At 37.6% G+C, this 12,213-nt stretch overlaps 1 protein-coding gene across 12 annotated transcripts in view; it reads right to left on the bottom strand.

Annotated features, from left to right (window-relative positions):
- The window catches only part of CACNA2D1 (calcium voltage-gated channel auxiliary subunit alpha2delta 1), a 389,699-nt gene that overhangs the window by 63,340 nt on the left and 314,146 nt on the right, over window positions 1-12,213 (bottom strand). The window lies entirely within an intron of this gene.

Raw genomic sequence — 12,213 nt, 5'->3', positions numbered from 1 at the left:
CACATCTCAAGATACCAGGAGAACAGATCCAAGCACACTGATAAGTTATATGCAATTACTCTATAAAAAGAACTAAAAGCTGAGGATTGTACCTGAAATCTTCATAGCATACGAAAGGTGCATGGCCACTGAATAAGATTTTAAAGTGAATGCCATAAATCCCTGAAATATGTTTTGAGAACTGCAAAGTATTCCAGAAATTAAGATAGTGGTTTTGCTTATCTTTCTTCTTTGTGAGGAAAAAAATCCTCACGAAGAAGACATAACTGCATTAAAGTGGAGATATTTTCTAGTGCAGAGGTTGAAAACACCATTCTGGTTTACATACTGAAAAAATTCAGAATTAACACTCACAGAACTAAAAACCCTATAAATTCAGTTACACTGTTCTACATCTTCCTAGTGCCACCTTGTGGAACTACAGCAGCTCACTCCCCGCGCACTAAAGGGAAAGCTTGCGGTGCCCCTTCCTCTTTTGTTGTATGGCTAAAAGTATAAAGGTATAAATACCCTGCTGATATCTACTAATCCACCTCTGCTAAACTGATTACAATTAGATAGATGGACCACTGATTACGTGATCATTTAAGTTTTTATCTAGTTTAGACCTAATGTAGGAATCCTGCATAATGATGAGGGAGCTCTGCCCTGTGTACTGGACTGTCTCCACAAATAAAGTTTTTAATCTCAGTATTTTCTAGATGTAGATATAAATCAGCTCTGGTTTATTAACTTATTACAGCATTAGTCTCAGGAGCAGTGTTAAGAAAGAGAAAAGCTGTGCTTTCAAAAACACCGCTAAGACTTCACAATGATGTGTTTGATGTCTGAGAGTCAATTTGACTATGTCAACCCTACCAGAAACTGTGCCTTGCTCCATGCTCCAGCCTCAAAAGCAACCGTGGCAGCAGAGCCCACATATATGCACTGAAGTTAAGCCAGTGTTCCTTCCCTCTTCCCCTAGCTGCCCCAGGAAGGGTCCCAAAACCTTATCTGGGAGTGCGCCAGTTGGCAGAGGCTGAAAACTTTTCAGCTTTAACTAACAGTTAATACCTTTAAATGATTGCAGGACAGCGTCCAAGCCCATGTTTCGGCCCCATGTAACTTTACTAATATAAATGATGCCTTAAGACATTTAGACTAATACGGTGTCTCTGACAGAGTGTAATGCAGTTGCTGTATGCTTAGCTCTCCTACTTGAAGGCAGAAAGGGATTTTATCCAGAAAATCCCAAAGTACTCAAATAGTCTTCAGTGCTGCAGATTTGTGGCTGTAGCTCTGGATCAAAGGATGCTGATGCATGGGTTGCTTCTCCTGTGATTTCCAACCAAAGTGCTGTTCTCACCAGACCACCTTACCCCACCTCACCTCGGAAAAAAGGTAAAGCACTCAGTGTGGATCAGGTGATTTTCTAGCCACTCAGCCTGACTCCTAGTCTTCAGAGGAAGAAGTTACACTGTCATCTTTTTAACAATTCAGCTGTTGAACGTTTTACCTTGTCTACCTGGGTTCTATTTACTCTGTTTCCTTTCTTAGTTATGTTAATAACAAAGTTTCTTTGTTGAAATGAAAAACAATTAAATTCCTCCTTTCCCTAAGCTATTTGTCCCTGACACTCAGCATTTAGCATTCCCTGAAGGAAAGAGTAATTTTTTTTATGAAAGTTCCTTGTAAATTTGGTGGCCCATATCAGGAACCAGACAAAGGACTTGACAGAGGAATTCCCACTGCACTCAGGATTAAAAGCATTTTAGGCTTTTCTTTAGCTAGTCAAAACAACACTTGGAGGCAGCTCAGCAGCTGGAAAGGACCAGATTAATTAGAGAGATATTTATGGTTCATATTGTGACACTAAGCATTTTTTTTTTAACTTTGGCCTTATAAGACTCATGGAAGAAATATTACAACTATCAGCTACAGATTTAAAGGAATATTTAATATTACACTGAATACTGCAAACACTAATTTAATCAGGTATTCTGCCTTTTTTTCTCATGCAAAGTCTTTTATAATAGTGTACTATTTGTATAGTCACTCCTTCTACTCTTCACTTCCATTATTCCAGTTCCTGTACAGCATGGAAAAGAGTAGCTGATGCTAGCTGAATGCAAATGCCAAATACTTGTATTAGAAAAGGTAAAAGGACAGGGGGAAAGGGAAGTGCCACTGGAAATTCTCATTCCCAGCAGAACACATTTACAGGAAATCTTTCCCTCTGGAATAATCAGTTACACAAAGTTCATGTCTGGTTTCTCAGTGGCCCAATCTTTGCAGGAACATGAAAATTCTAAATGCAAATGATTTAATGAGCTTAAAAAAGGGGTATGCCAGCTCAACAGAAGGGATTTTTGTCCATGCTGCCTCTTGGAGACTGACCTGGGAATGGAATTGTATCTTCAGATCACCTTAGAAGAGAGAGATTGAGGGATGAAAATGTTTCAGCTCCCTATCTTTTTTTGTTGGGAAAAAAAAAAGTAATTATCATGTAACAATGGAAACTCAGCAACTCAGCACTGCCATACACGACTGTGTTCAGGGCAACCTGACCTTGAGTTTGCTTGCAGGTAAGATGTTCCAGCACTAATGCAAGCAGGCAGTGATGATGCCTGCTGTCAGCAACTGGCAAATGCCCTAGAAAGACCAAGTCTTATGCACAGTCACATAATAGAGAACATCCTTCACAGTTAGCAATCAGTGCATTCTTGCTCACTGTACTTCTGGCCAAACTGCACCTGAAATATCAGGATTGCCTACGAAAAGCTTTGCATATATATATATCTATAGATACAATATATTCTACAGATGGTTTAATAATAATAAAATTATTTATGACACAGTTCATTCCTATACTGAATGCATTATCATTTCTTTTGTTATCAGCTAAATAAATTGAATTTTCAGAAAAAAAGCCCAAACAAACAAACCCCCCCGATCCTACATGCAATCGACAGGTAAAGCAACCTTAGGGGTTGTCTATAGCCCTAGTGTGTTTAACAGTTTGTAACACAGTTTCTTAATAAATTTAGATGTAAATTTTGCATTCACAATGTCTGAAAGTGAAGAGCAGAGACAATGTACTTCAGTTAAATCACACTTTAGCTGACAAGACATCAAACATTTTTCAGTCTATGATGTAAGAAATAAATTTTAATAGCTTCTTTCAGTTTCTTAATTGAGAAAAAAAACAAACAGAAAATGTCTTCAGCCTTATTTATAAATATATTTCTTACAGAGAAATTTATTATAGACAAAGTATTGCCTTAGGTTTTGGGTTTCTCTTTGGTTTTGTTTTCAAATAAAATAGCATATACAGACTAAGTTTGCAACAGAACACATTGAGGTTATTGTTTTTCCTGGCTACAGGTAGGCTTGAGTATACCATGTGGCCAGTCTGCATTATGCAACTCATGGACTGTAAAGAGGTGGCTTCATAAAAATATCTGTAAATAAACCAGATTCTTTCTTGTTAAAATATCTATTTAAATGAACTTGGAATTATTAAAAAAGTGCATCTGCAGCTTGCACTCCAGGTTCTTTTGGTCAGTACAGATTAAATGTGTTCTTTTGCAAATAACTAATAATGTGATTACAAAGCACAGAATTCCCAAGTAAGCAGCATTTAGCAACTGTCACATTTTAGTCACTTAACAATACTAAATTATTTTTTTAAATCCATTCAGTTATGCAGGCTTAGTTACCTTACTTATTCTATTAAGTGGACAAATTCTCCAGTTTCTTCCCAGAAAGTTATACTTTCTGATATTGTAAAACTAATTTGTATACTGATATTGTAAAACTAATTTTTGGAAAACTCCAGACTCAGTGAATACACAAGCATAAGAATCATGACTATATAATGGGTCATTTTATAGAAAGGTATCCTTAACCTTCATAATCATCCTGGTTTTTTTTTCTTGTGACCAGTTTTGCTTCACTATATGCAGAAACCAATTATTAACCTTTAAATTTTCTTCATTTTTATGTTTTTAAATGAATGATATTCATGAGTTTCTCTTAGGTGGCACTTATAGCAGAACAACTTTTATCTTCTCTGCCTATAGATGCGCTATTATAGTCAGTTCTTATTTACATATGGCATTTGCTTCACAAAACACAGGAAGCATAGAAAAATTATTTTAAATTTTAATTATATAGGCTAATACATATAAAACAATATGATGGGAGACACAATTCCTGAATTTCTTGTAGCAGGTTAGAAAAAAATCTTATTCTAGATGATGCCAAGACCAGTTAGATTTATTTCTGAATTTTAAGGAGAAATGAACTGAAAATTCTTGAAGAAAGCTGATCTTTTGAGAGAAAGATCAAGAAATTACTTTTATTTTGAGAAAAGGAAGGTATGACATCAGTAAAACAACGATAAAGAGACAGGATAAAGAGACAGACTTCAACAAACTCAGACAACTAGCTAGCTGAGTATTGTGGGAAGATAATCTAAAGAATAAAGGACTAAGAGATATATGGCAATTCATGAAGAGGAATATATTAAACATACAAGAAGAAACTTCCTAATGCAATGTAAGGTTAAAAATGCTTAGAAAATCAAACACAGAAACAGAAATTGAAGATTACCTGAAAAAGCAGCAGTTACAGGAAAGAAAGATTCAGAGCAAATAAAAACCCTAATATTGTTGAATAATATAATGCAGTTCCAAAAAGAACCCATATTCTGATATATTCACCTAAGTGATCTGGGAAAAAAAAAACAACAAAAAAAAAAAAAACAACATAAAAAATACTGTTTTCTCTTGGTAACACTTAAGTTTCTTGAAGTGTTCAAGAGCATGTTTTAAGAAAGGTAGAGATGACATTATACACAATAGGGGTAATAATAAAGAATTAATTTAAGATACACCCAGAGAATTTGAAAGAAATTTGTTAGAAGTTGAAAAGTTGGATGAAGGTGACAACATAAAAAGAGTTTCTTAAAATGTAGTAGGAAATTATGAGAAGAAATTGTACTCTGTAATGAATGTTAAATGAAAAGGAAAAAAAAACCTCTAAGCATACTTTGCTTTGAGGAAATTTAAGGGAGCTTTTCAACAGGTAGGTGTCGAAACAGAAAAACGTTTCAACACCTAAGGAAGCTGTGGAATTGGACACTTTAAAGAAGGCATTGAATAAACATCATCAGGCATGGCCTAGGTATTAAATTGCTCATTGCAGAAAGTCACAGTTCTTCAACTCTTGAATTACAGAAGAATACAATCAACTCACACAGCATTTCACTTCAATCTCAAATTCATGAGGATGAATGCATGATAAAATGCATGGGGAGATTGAGACAGGATGAACCTTATGATGTCAAACCTCAATTAGTTCTGGCATATGAAGCATTTTGTTTATATAAATAAGTAAAATGCAGTCTGACTCTCTTGCTTTCATCCCAAAACAAACATAATGTGCTTTTTATATTAAGTGATATCCTACCCTTGCTGCCTTGATTAATCATTTCATGCCATCTGCAGCAGCAACCTCTATGTGATACCCTGAATCAATCACTATTAATGTAGTGGTTTGGAACTGAAGATCATAAAAATAGAAGTATCAAATAGCCTCCTCCATGCCAAATTTGAAGGAAGCAAGCTGCCACTTGGGTTTATGTAACAGATACGCGTGATTCTAATATGACCGATAAGGTTACTTTTCAACAAATCTATATTAAAACCTTCATTAGCCTTCTGCAGATCTCAACACCATCACATGGATTTTTATCTTGCACAGTAGATAAAAACGCCATGCGGTAACAGATAAGACTAATGCTCATAATGAAACAACAGCCTACAGAGAAACTCGGTATCAACACATATGTGTGTGTGGACACATGCATGAAGTCTCTTCTGCATGCAAATATTCTTCCTAAAATAAGCCCTTCTCTGTCACACTGCACATCTTGATATACCTCCTAAGTCTGCAGCAATCTTGCCCAGCAAACTTGTGTACATATGTAGATCAGCACAGGGGATGTGACAGCTGAATGGAAAAGTCAGTGAAAAAGGGAGAAGTGTATGACTTCTTTATTGAAGCCTTCAAGAAAAACCTTAGAACTGATGTTATATAGTCTAAAGGTAAAGCGGACAGTGAAAGGCAGTAGAAAAAGACTGCTGTAATCCAGCAGCATTGTCAGGGCAGGGACACATGGTAGTAGCACATCACCTTAGGAGATGATTGCTGAAAGGACAGTATATACACATTTTTGAAAGAGTAGCCTAAGAAACCACTGTACTCCAACTCCTAGTGGGGCAATAGGGCTTCACCCACTGTCAGATAACTGTAGTTCCAAATTCGGGGGGGGGGGAAATACATGTTAAATATTGTACTGAAAAAAATAAATAAATCATTGCATAGATTTACATACTCATGATGTCAAATAACAGTATTGTGCAACCTGACTATTTGAAGCATATTTGGGTAATGAGTGTCACAGAGGAAGACTGCTGATATAGAATATTTCAATTCATTAATGTAGTAGCATTAATCTATGTTAGGAACACAGAAGCTGAGACAGTGGATATATTGCAAGTCTTATATATTAATAAGTAGAGCTAAGGAAGAGGTGAAAAAATATATAATTTGCCTTAAGAATAAGAGATTTCTTCAGTGAGCACTCTAATAACAGAGTTTCCAGTTTTAGTTTGAAATAAAGAACAAACCAGGGAATGGATTGTGAAATTTATAAATACTGACTCAGGTTTCACTTAGAATATTTTAGCTTCACCAGTTGTGCATGTCACAATATATACAATAAATTGAAATTAATAGCTGGAAGATGACACAGTCTTAAGACAGATTTGATTAGGGAACGAGCCATGGAGCCAGTTTAACCAGCTAGCTGGAGAATTCTTCTCCATGGGATTTCCTGTACCATCACTCCAAGAAAATTCGCAGCACAAGGGACTATCAGGGGGAATGAGAAATATCTTAGCATTTGGTTGTCTAAAGATCACAGGAGGCTGATGCAGTGTAGAGAAGGCCAGAAAACAATCTATAATCCAGAAAGCTTAAGAAAAAAAAGCTTAAATTTTATCTATCAAACTATGCTACATGTCAGTCAGATATAAACCAGAATTTTGCTGGGTTCAACCCTTAATTTAATTACTTTGTTTTATATCCTGCGTCACAAGCCTATCACAAACTCAGAAATGCAAGAACTGTTAGGGTTCACTTTGATAGATGTTAAGCTCTGTCACTAGTGTTGAGAAAGATGCCATTTCTATTTTTGGCTCTATAAGCAACCCTATAAAGTTACACTAATTTAGTCTGACACCTGGTGAGAATCCCATAGTTACCCCAAGTGGAAATATTATGGGCTTTTACAGTAGTTATTTGTAGTCAGGACTAGCACTTTCAGCCTTGTCTGGAATGATGCGTATATCATTGCCTAGATTAACACATTGTTTTTTTCACTTTGTTGGCTTGCAGTTGTGCAGTAATGGATTCAAACCAACGAAGAAACTGGTTCCCTCCTTTGGCAATGACAGTAGGTGACATTTGTGTTTTAGAAGAAAGTTTTGCAAGTGCTTTCTCATAAATATTTCATTTTATCATTCTATTCACATGCTGAATGTGCCCCATTAGGAAGAAGTCACTGCCAATCATAAGTTTCCCAGTGGAGTTGCAGCAACCTGGAGCCTCCTCCCATAGGACCTCTATCACTGTAGCAGTTTGGTACCCATCACATACACAGATATTTTAAATGGAAATGAGCTGTTGGAAAACTTCACTGCATACCATTTCCTCTCAAATGATACAGTTAGAAAAATCTACACAAAAGGAGGTTGCATTAATCATATGAGAATGAGACATGAGACCCAACTTATGGTTCTCCTGTTATGTGGAGGGTTGGATTAATCCTGCATCTGTTGGTCTGACCCCCACAAATCTGTACTGTGCTAGGAAACTTCAAACTGAAAGTGCATGAGATATATTTAAGGTCTCTTCCTACTCCCCTAAGTAGAGCAATCCTTTAAAACACAGGGTTCACAATTTGCCCCAGTGAGCTGTAGTAGTCATTTATTTTCAACCTGAATTCAAAATTCTCAGGATTGAGAACTCCTGCTGGGCCTCCATTCCAATTAAATGAATATTGCTGTCTTCCGTGGGGCCATCTGCAGCATGAGTGCAAACAAAACTGAAGTGTACCACCCCCATTCCTGAAGTTTAGTGCATGTGTGGTATTTCAGACATTTAATGTGAGCACCCCAAATGTCGCTGCAAAGGTAAACATGCCAGTTGCTAAATATCAGGTGCAGCATGCAGCTGCAATCTGTGACAATCTGTGACAATAAAATCTGGCTTCATAAAGAGGAAAAGACATGCAAAGGTGAAACATAACTGTGATTTTCCACTTCAAACAGATGAAAACTAGGAATGTTCCTCCTCAAAATGTAAGTTTTGCATTAACTCTCATATTCATAGTGTAAATGATTTGTAAAGACAGAACATTATTTTTAATATATTTATGTGCTATTTCAAACCGATTAAACTCTCTAATTTAATGGGAGAATTTCCCAGCACCTCGATTCTAGGCTCCTTTTTTAGTAGTTTCCAATTGTTTATTGTTTTCTTTCACTTCTTAACTTGAAGGTTGCACTAAGGGCACTGCAAACAAGTATCTTAGTATCCTTGTCATCTAATGGGCCAAAACTCATTGAGGCTTCTTTGGTATCAAGGACCTACAAAGTAACTGACAGAAGATGAATATACTTTTAGAGCTGAAGAAATTTTACATCAGGAAGATGAAAACAAGGATTAATAGATTTGAATGAATGGTCTTTAGCTTGTATGAGAAGAAAGTAAGTTTATGACACTGCGTACCAAAGATGGGAAGTAACTGACTGTTACTGGACATCCATAAATCCATGGGTCCAGATGGGATGCACCCGCGGGTGCTGAGGGAACTGGCAGAAGTCATTGCTAGACCACTCGCCATCATCTTTACCAAGTCTTGGGAAACGGGAGAGGTGCCTGAGGACTGGAGGAAGGCAAATGTCACTCCAGTCTTCAAAAAGGGCAAGAAGGAGGACCCGCGTAACTATAGACTGGTCAGCCTCACCTCCATCCCTGGGAAAGTGATGGAACACCTTATCCTTGGTGCCATCTTAAGGCATATCAAGGATAAGAGGGTTATGAGGGGCAGTCAACATGGCTTCACCAAGGGGAAATCATGCTTGACCAATCTCATAGCCTTTTATGAGGAAATAACACGGTGGATGGATGATGGCAGAGCGGTGGATGTAGTCTACCTTGACTTCAGCAAAGCATTTGACACAGTCTCCCACAGCATCCTCACAGCTAAATTGAGGTCTGGATGATCAGGTAGTGAGGTGGACTGTGAACTGGCTGAAGGAGAGAAGCCAGAGAGTTGTAGTCTATGGGGCGGAGTCTAGTTGGAGGCCTGTAACTAGGAGTGCCTCAAGGGTCAGTACTGGGACCAGTATTATTTAATATATTCATCAACGATTTAGATGAGGGAATTGAGTGTACTATCAGCAAGTTTGCTGATGACACTAAGCTGGGAGGAATGGCTGACACGCCAGAAGGCTGTGCTGCCATCCAGCGAGACCTGGACAGGCTGGAGAGTTGGGCAGGGAATAACTGGATGAAATATAACAAGGGAAAGTGTAGAGTCCTGCATCTGGGCAGGAACAACCCCAGGTTCCAGTATAGGTTGGGAAACGACCTGTTAGAGAGCAGTGTAGGGGAGAGGGACCTGGGGGTCCTAGTGGACGACAGGATGACCCTGAGCCAGCACTGTGCCCTTGTGGCCAAGAAGGCCAATGGCCTCCTGGGGTGTATTAGAAGGGGGGTGGTTAGTAGGTCGAGAGAGGTCCTCCTTCCCCTCTACTCTGCCCTGGTGAGACCCCATCTGGAATATTGTGTCCAGTTCTGGGCCCCTCAGTTCAAGAAGGACAGGGAGCTGCTGGAGAGAGTCCAGCGCAGGGCAGCGAAGATGATGAAGGGAGTGGAGCATCTCCCTTATGAGGAAAGACTGAGGGAGCTGGGTCTCTATAGTTTGGAGAAGAGGAGACTGAGGGGTGACCTTATTAGTGTATATAAATATATAAAGGGGGAGTGTCACGAGGATGGAGCCAGGCTCTACTCAGTGGCAAACAATGATAGGACAAGGGGTAATGGGTACAAACTGGAACACAAGAGGTTCCACTTAAACTTGAGAAGAAACTTCTTCTCAGTGAGGGTGACGGAACACTGGAACAGGCTGCCCAGGGAGGTTGTGGAGTCTCCTTCCCTGGAGACATTCAAAACCCACCTGGACACATTCCTGTGTAACATTATCTAGGTGTTCCTGCTCCGGCAGGGGGATTGGACTAGATGATCTTTTGAGGTCCCTTCCTATCTCTAGCATACTGTGATACTGTGATACTGTGGTATAAGACAATAAATATCCATCTTTATATACTGTATGCAAAGCAGAAAGACAAATGCAGAGCAGGCAAGAAAAGACATCAGCTGATTCATATTTATACTATGAAGTGCTACTACAGTAATACATGGGCAAATTTTTAATATCTTGCTCATATTGAATAGTCTCTTTACAGATTATAATTATAAACATGGTCTTACATTAAATGGACTACTTGTGAAACAAAATATAAATTAACTGCAATAAAGACAACAGAATCTAAATCCACATAGCTTTAAATCATTTATCAGATGAAAGCAGACTACTATGCAATCTAAAAGAAGGTAACACTATGTTTGTGACAATGACTTTAAAAAAATTGAAAGTATATGTGTATTTTTCATGTTAGAACGTGTCTGTCAGTTATGTTATGATGCTGCACAGGAACATTAAATTACACAGAGAGGGAACGACAAGAGAGCTCACATATCTTCATTCTGGAATCAGCTGTAGTTTTACTAACGAGAGCATGGCTACAAGCATATTTTGAAGTATTCTGCTTTTTAAAAATATTAAAATCCTATGAAAGATTATCGGGGGGTTCATTATAAATGTTAAAAATGAATTTACTGGCTCAATCTCATTAGAAGTTTTTCAACCATAAGTTTCCCTTCAGCACCACAAGAATTGTTACTGATTGAAAACTTTAAGGAGAAAGCAAATGGTTCTTCAAATTATATCTGCAAAAACCCTGTTAGTATTTCTTGTATTTTCAATGTCACCTTGGAGAAAAACAGTAAAGGATAGTATCTATCAACCCACTGCTTTATTAGGTAAGTAACAAGATGTAAGTGCTTACTAAGAACTTGAACTTGTAGGTATATTGAACTTAATCAAGTGTAAGAAATCTGCCTTGCATTGCATCTGGACTGCAATTAAGTATATACTTCAATATTCAGAAATCCTTACAGTGACTATCATCAACATCTTAACTCTGTTGTATACAATAAAAACCCCAAAAGCCTCATTCACTAGAGGGAACAAGAAAATGAGCTTGTACTGTAATATATATAACAGTATATACAAAACCAGTCCATCCCTTGGCAGTACAAATTTAAAGTATTAAAGGATGCAGTAGAATAACCATTTTAATTAGTAAATCCTACATTTCATCCATTATACTCCACAGAATAATCAATCGTCACATATGATGTGAGTAAGACCACAAATCTCAGCACTGCAAATCTGTTTGGACTGGACATCTTCCTATACTTTCTTCCTAACACAGCAAATTAAATGGAAAATAATAAGAAATCAGTCATACATTTCCCCCCTTATGCATGTTTTCCTTTAGATGATGGCTTTTATTGTAACACAATAAAAGCTACCAAAACCAAATTTGAAGAGGAAGCTCTGTGTATGTTTTCAGAATACAGGAATGTGTGACAAATTGCTATGATTTCAGTCCTTCCTTCTAATTGTCAGTTTAAAAAGTACTTTCATCTCAGATACAAAGATTACCTAAACCCCACCATATCATTCTATATGAAACACAATTATAAAACAAATTGATTACTGAAGGTCCCTGAGTGAATCATTGGTTGAGATGCAAATTCTGCGTTGTGTTTCTAGTTCTCTTTTTGAAGGGATTAATTTAAATATATGGGAATTCCAACGGCGTACTTCCACTTCTTTATATGTAAGCATCCATGGCAACTGGTAAAGTGTCTTGGCGAACTGTAATCTTACTTCTAGCTGCTTTTTTTTGAAAACAAATTGAAACAAATAAACAAAACCCCAGGAAAAAAACAGGTACAGGCACAACCCCA

The sequence above is a fragment of the Pezoporus occidentalis genome, unplaced genomic scaffold, assembly GCF_034315485.1.
Source record: "Pezoporus occidentalis ecotype Australia unplaced genomic scaffold, CSIRO_AGI_Poc_V1 ctg38, whole genome shotgun sequence".
Classification (NCBI taxonomy): domain Eukaryota; kingdom Metazoa; phylum Chordata; class Aves; order Psittaciformes; family Psittacidae; genus Pezoporus; species Pezoporus occidentalis.
Note: the sequence above shows the minus strand (reverse complement) of the source record. Positions and strands in the feature narration are given on the sequence as shown.